At 40.5% G+C, this 7,105-nt stretch overlaps 1 non-coding gene across 1 annotated transcript; it reads left to right on the top strand.

The window, feature by feature from the left end:
* Positions 1-5,882: 5,882 nt before the first annotated feature.
* LOC133724045 (small nucleolar RNA R71) lies at positions 5,883-5,989 on the top strand. The gene has a single exon (XR_009853460.1). It is a non-coding gene; the product is annotated as a small nucleolar RNA R71 (small nucleolar RNA).
* The last annotated feature ends 1,116 nt before the right edge of the window (positions 5,990-7,105 follow it).

Raw genomic sequence — 7,105 nt, 5'->3', positions numbered from 1 at the left:
AATCCGAAAATCTACCAAGTCAAACATATGTAAAATGCAGTATTAGCCTTTCCAACCATAACCCTCGGAGAACTAATTATGTATATGACCATGAAGTAGACGTAAGCACAACATAAGATTTTTGAATTTGTAAGGCAATTAAGATGCACATGTGAGAAATGCTCAAGTATATGCATGTGTTGACCACGTGTCAAATTAATCCACCATAATCAAATAGGCATATAGAAGACCCATCATAACCCGCTAAACTCACATAGGTTCACTACATATTACCGCTCAAGTGTTTAGGGGCTATAAGTGTTTCACTCAAAAACAATTTCACAACACGCGCCGCCATATGCTTGCTCTTCGATCTCATCTCCGCTAGGTAACCCACAACATTCAAGATCAAGAGGTCTTTTATTTGGTTGTAATGAGGCTAAGGGCGAGTGGCTATAAGAAATGAAGGATAAGGAAAAACAAAGTCCATAGAAATCGATGAAGCAACTCTCTCTTGTAGAGATTTAAGACTTTTGCTTTCAAATGCTAACTCACTCACTCTAAACCCAATGTACAACCCACACTAAACTATATACAATACTTTACTTTCTTTCTATTTTTGGATTTTCTTCTATTTGACTTTTTTTTTTTTTTTTTACCCTTTTTCTTTTTTTTCTTTTCTTTTCAAACAACTCTTTTTTTTTTTTTTTGAAACTTTCCTTTCCTATACAAAATCACTCACCCCCACACTTATTCTTTTGTAACCTCACACTTTTGACTTTTCTCTTTCTTTTGAAGCATCAAACATAAAGTCATTCTCTCGAATCGCTTCACCAACTACCATGGAATGGTAGGATAAAAGTGTATAGGCTAGGTAGGGATTTGTGGTGGTAATGAACAAAAATGCTAAAAATATAAATAGGCTCAAAGTGGCAATCTAGTGGTAAATATCTTTGGGCACATGCTTCTTTGGCCATGGTGGTATATAGTCCTAATGCCTCAATCCTTTCTATCATGTCGCAAGCTAAAAGTAGCCTCGAGAGGTCTCAAGCAAGTTCTAGATACGCAATGTCATGAAATTGTACACACATGAAAGAATAAGTGAATGAACGATGCATACACTATAGATATTAGGCTCAAAAGCTCACAAATAAGGCATGCAAGTTAATCGAATAATCTATATGCTTCTCTAACTATGATGAACGAACCTAACATAGGCTATGTGTACACATATAATCAAGCATAGATCACATATACAAATAATCACAAAACAAAGTCAAAACCCTAGATCATGCTTAATCTATCCACAATCATAACAAGTTAAGTCCGTGTCTCGTCATTGGGGTTGGAAAAGGCATTAACCACTAAATTCTAATTACAAAAAGCTAATCTAAAAATAAATATATATATATTTTTTTTTTCATAGGCGCCCGAACCCTCACCCCCACACTTAAAACCAACATTGTCCTCAATGTTGTCAAGTGAGCTCGAAAGCTAAAATCCATGTCGGATTTAGGCATGAGAGTGAAGTCCGGGCGAAGGCACAAAAACTAACTATGAAAATGAAAATCTAAATGCGGAGAAAAGATACGAAAACCCCCTTTGTAGACCACCATTGCTCACGACCTTCGGAGAAGACAAATATGAGACACCAACCTCAAGGCACAAGGCCTTGACTTCCTTAACGTATGCCCCAACCTAGCTCTAGGTGCTCATGAAAAGATCGACTCCATTTAGAACATAAATGTCCTTGAGCAATGAGTCACACAACAACCACTTCAAAGAATAAGGAAAAGAGTCCTCCATTAAGCTCATGGTCTTGAACACATTCAACACACCTCACAACAGCCCAATAATGGCATCCATTGAAGAATTGAAGTGCAAGAAGTCCAATCAACCCGAGTGAACAAAAAACTAGTGAGTGCAGAAAACTTCCAGCAATGACCTTTCTGTCTTCAAATGCTCATATCTCATACTCAGAAAGAGATAGGTAAGTGGGACAACTTGTAATAGAAAATAGACTCAAAGAGCTTTCTATCCATATAAAGTGAGCCACATATCTTCAACTGAGAAGAAAACCAAAGCTGGTCAAAATTGGCGTCCTGTCATGAAGACTTCTGCTGACCCTCAGTCACCAAAACAGAAATATCTAAAGCTCCAGAGGTGCAAAGAGGGTGAGACCAACTTCAAATGAAACTAGACTCAAGCAATTGCCTTCTATTAAAATTTCACTGAAACATAAATTCTGAGTCAAAAACCGTTGGCCTCCAAACTCACTGATCTGTTCTGCAGTTTCTGTTCTGCCCTGTTTCTGGCCCCTGTCACTTGGAACACTATATCTGAAGCTAGGAAGGTTCAAATCAAAAACTGTTTGTCCTGTATATAGAGGACATGTGAAGACACATTTTTGAAAAATTTTAGCTCCAAATTGCTAGGGATGTAGAAGGTGTAGCTTCCCAAAGTCACTCTACAGTAGCTGTCTCTGTTCTGACCTCCTTGCATTGACCATTAAGTAACTTGAGTTCCAGTGACTCAACAAGGCTGAAATTTTGGCAGTAGATATCAGAAATATAGGAGAATATTCCCAGAAAATTTCAGCACAAAGTACCATGTAAGTCAGAAGCTATTGTCATCCAAAATCAACTGAATTTTCTGGACAGAAACTGCACACCACTACATTCTTGCTTTCTTCACACTTCCAACTCCAAACACCTTCCATCCTCCCAAAAAGATGGCTAAATAGCCTTATTGATGCAAAATGAACAAGTAAATTTCAAAACCACCTGGGGTTGCCTCCCTAGAAGCGCTTGTTTTTAAAGACCCCAAGCCGGTCTATAGAACTTAGTCTCTTCAAGGTGGCTCAAAGGATGTCTTCTTACCACCCACAACAATTGTGCTAGCCTCACTATCATTTCCGAAACATCTAGCAATTGAAGAAGCAAGCTTGTAGCTTGAAGGTGGGGGCCAATCATACCGCTTTGATCTTTCCTTCTTGACAACTCCACAAACCTCCCTTAACTTCTTGATGGACTCCTCTTGTGCTTCACTTAATGGTGGACTTTTCTTCTTGTGTTGTTCATAAGTCTCAAGAGTAGGGGTTGTTTGCTTTTCAAGCTCAATAGTAGGCTCCAAAATAGAAGTAGGAACTACATCATCATGCTTCAATGGTGGCTCATGGTCATAGCCCCAAATAGGTGAGAAATGATCTTGTGCACGGATTGTAGGCTTGGAAGGATTCAAAGGTCTAAAGATCCGCTCACTCTTGGCTTCATTACCCTTCACTAAATTAATAGAGAGCACACTCTTCACTATGTCCGGGGGATATATGGGTTCAAGACTCTTGAGTAACACCTTTTCTCCCAATACCTTCATTTTGATGGTGCCCTTTTGAACATTAATTTTTATTCCCGCGGTTGCCATAAAGGGTCTACCAAGAATGATAGGTATGTCTTTGTCACTATGAGGTCCATCATCCATATCTAATACCACCAAATCCGCCGGCAAGTAGAACTTATCCACCTTGATTAATACATCTTCAACAACGCCCATGGCTCTCTTAATGCTCCGGTCCGCAAGTTGCAAGTATATAGGAGTAGCTTTAATAGGTGCAAGGTCAAGTTTCCGAAAAGTCTCAAAAGAAATAATGTTAACACTTGAACCAAGGTCCATCAAAGCTCTATCAAAGACTTTCTCACCAATAGTGCAAGAGATATTAAAGCTCCCCGGATCCTTGAGTTTTGGGGGAATCCGTCTTTGCAAGATAGCACTAACCTCCTCACAAATTTCAAACCGCTCATCATTCTTTATCTTCCTTTTATGGGTGCACAAGTCCTTTAGAAATTTTGCATAAACTGGCATTTGTCGAATGAGCTCAATCAAAGGTATATTGACATTGACCTTCTTCAAAATATCATGCACTTCGGACATCAAGCCAACTTTCTTCTTCTTCCCACCCTTCTTCACATTTTCCTTTCTTGGCACATTAGGGTAAGGAAGTTGAGGTTCCGATGTGCTCAAATCAAGAGGTGGATCAAAGGTGAGACTCCCGGTGGTGCCCTTAAGGGTAGTCACGGTCCCACTAGGGTTCTTAGCCCACAAGGCCTCGCCTAGTGATGAGTAGACCGAACCACTCCTATCCCTAGAGCTACCATGCACATGTAGATCTTCCTCCTTATTCCTCCCTTCTTTGTCTCTAGAAGTAAATGGCTCAAACTCATGAGTGGTGGGTCTAATGTCATCAAGAACCTTCCTAGAAGTGTCATCGGCCTTAGATGGGTCCCTAGCCTTCATGGCCTCACCATCTAATCTTGAGCCTGAGATATCCTCATCCCTAGAAGTGTTCTTTCTCAATAGAGCCCTTTCCTTGCCACTATCAATCAAACCATATTTTCTCGCATCATTCTCAAAGGACAAGAAACTATAACCACTATCAAGAATAGCTCCTCCGGAGGGTACATTTTCTTCCCCTCCGGCTACCTTATCCACCCCCTTATTTCTTCTTTTTGCATTCAAAGTCACATCACCCACTCCATATTTACCGGAAGGTACATTTTCTTCCCTTCCGGTCCCATCCTCCTTGTAATATAAAGATCGAATCATGATGCAAATGCAAATTATCATCAACAACATGGCCAAGAGGTACATTTTCTTCCCTCTTGGCCCCATATGAATGCAAATCGACATCATCATCAAATAAAGGATTTGTATGGAAACTAGAAGATGTGGGCATGTAAACTTGATTATCATATACCTTCCCCGAACGTAGAGTGGTAATGGCATTGCATTCACAGATTTGGCCTCTTGGATTTGGCTCCGGTTGCGAAGGTAAGGCTCCTTTTGGTCTCTCACTCATGTTGGTGACCATTTGGCCCACTTGTACCTCTAATCTAGCCATGCCTTGTCGTAGAGTTTGATACCCTTGAACTAGTGAAGAGATGCTTTGCTTGGTATCCGCATTAGTAGAAGTTTGAACCTTGAGAAACTCTCCCATCAAATCTTCAAAATTAGGCTTCTTTGGTTCACTTGGAGATTGAATAGGAATGCTTTGAAGAATAGGAGGGGAATTGTAGTTCTCGCCTTGGTGGGAGCCTTGAAATGAGCTAGGATTGCCTTGAAACTTGCTACCACTATAGCCAACACCTTGTGTAAACCTGAGAGGGGTGTTTTGACCATGAAATCCATGACTTGAGGTTGATTGACCTTGATAATTAGGCTCATATGCTTGCTGGCCATGTTGACCATGTTGTGAAAAATGAGTGTTTCATTGGTGTGCATTGCCATAATTAGCAACATTTGATGAGTCTTGACCTTGACCACCTCTAAAGCTTTGCTTTCCCCCTTGAAATGCACTAGATGAACCTCCTTGGTCTCTCCAAGAAAAATTGGGATGATTCCTCCAACCGGGGTTATAAGTATTAGAGTAAGGATCATTTCTAAGGTGCCCACCATAAGAATTCACGGCCTTTACTTGCTCTTGAACAAAATCCGAATAATTAGGGGCAAGATGACACTCACTAGTAGCATGTGTAGGTGAATCACATAGAAGACATAGAGTTGAAGACATAGAAGCGGCCTTGACATGATGTGTAGATGAACCACGCTCTTGAGCTTGAAGAAGTAAATCAAGCTTCCTCTCAAGCTTCCTATAATCGGCACTAGACCTCTCTTGGGCAACCCTTGTCTCATGAGTGCTCTTGTTGTCATAATATGGATCTTTCCTCAATCTTTCCCTCCTAGAGTCATGATCATCCCATTGCCTCGATTGTCGACCCAAGTGCTCAAGTATATCCCATGCCTCGGTTTGACCATGGCTATGAAGTGAACCTTGTGCGGCAACATCAACCGTCCTCCTCTCATGTGGTAACAAACCACCATAGAAACCTTCAATCATCATAGACTTAGTCAAGCCATGATGCGGACATGCATTGCAAATATCTTTGTATCTATCCCATGCCTCCCAAAAGGTCTCATGATCACGTTGAGTGAAGAGTAAGAGCTCATGTCTCATGCTAGTGGTCTTGTGTGGTGGGTAGTAAGCATCCAAGAAAGTATCCGTCAACTCATCCCATGATCGTATACTCCTCGGTTGTAGCTTCAAAAACCATCCCTTTGCATCATCTCTAAGTGAGAAAGGAAACAACCGCATCTTGAACTCACCCTCAGGAAGTCCACCCTTTGACATAGTGCTCACAATTGCCTCAAAGTCTTGCATATGGTTGATGGCCTTCTCGGATGATGTCCCACGGAAAATAGGCAAGATGCTCAATTGTTGTGGCTTGATCTCAATAGAGAGGTCCTCTCTAACCGGAAGCACCAAGCATGATGCCGTGTTGACCATGGAAGGTCTAGAGAACTCCCGAATAGGTCTCTCCGCCATCTCTCTAACCGGTGATCTAATCGGACTCGGTGAGGGATCTCTTGGAGGTACTCTTGGCCTTGGAGGTGTTCGTGAATGATTCCTTGGCCTTTGTCTAGAAAGTCTTTGCAAAGTACGACCACTTCTCAAATTGATAGGTAGTAAAGTACTACTCATGCACCTTGCAAAAATATGACCACGTGGTAAGTACTCAATAATTCACAAAATAAGCACTTAGAATCAAATTTCACTTTTTACAATGAATGAGAGGGGTTAAGAAGAGAAAGTAGGATAACAATTAAACAAGAAAATAAAATAACGACTAAGTAGGAAACCTAATACAAAACTAGCAAACAAGTCAAGGCAAGTGACGATCGCTATCGATGCTCATGTCTTACATGTACTACAAAGTAATACAAGGCCCGTCACTTCGATAGAAATAATCACAATGTCTCAACAAACAAACACACAAATATGATATAAACAAAATAAGAAAGGTAAAATAAACAAACACTTTTTTTTTTCCTTTTTTTTGTAAATCTAAACAAACAATGAAAAATGAACTAAAACTAAGGAAATAATGCAAGTGACCTAACAACCGAAAACCAAGGGATTAAAGCTATTACACTTTAATCCCCGGCAACGGCGCCATTTGATTTGAATGCTTGAATGCAACTTACGCGCAATAAGGGCACGGTCATCAAAGAAGTGGGAAATATTTGAACCCGAAATTATCGTACCACGGGGATTGAAAAGCTAACTACAATCCTT

Source organism: Rosa rugosa, chromosome 7 (assembly GCF_958449725.1).
Source record: "Rosa rugosa chromosome 7, drRosRugo1.1, whole genome shotgun sequence".
In the NCBI taxonomy this organism is placed as follows: domain Eukaryota; kingdom Viridiplantae; phylum Streptophyta; class Magnoliopsida; order Rosales; family Rosaceae; genus Rosa; species Rosa rugosa.
This window is presented reverse-complemented; position numbering and strand designations above follow the sequence as displayed.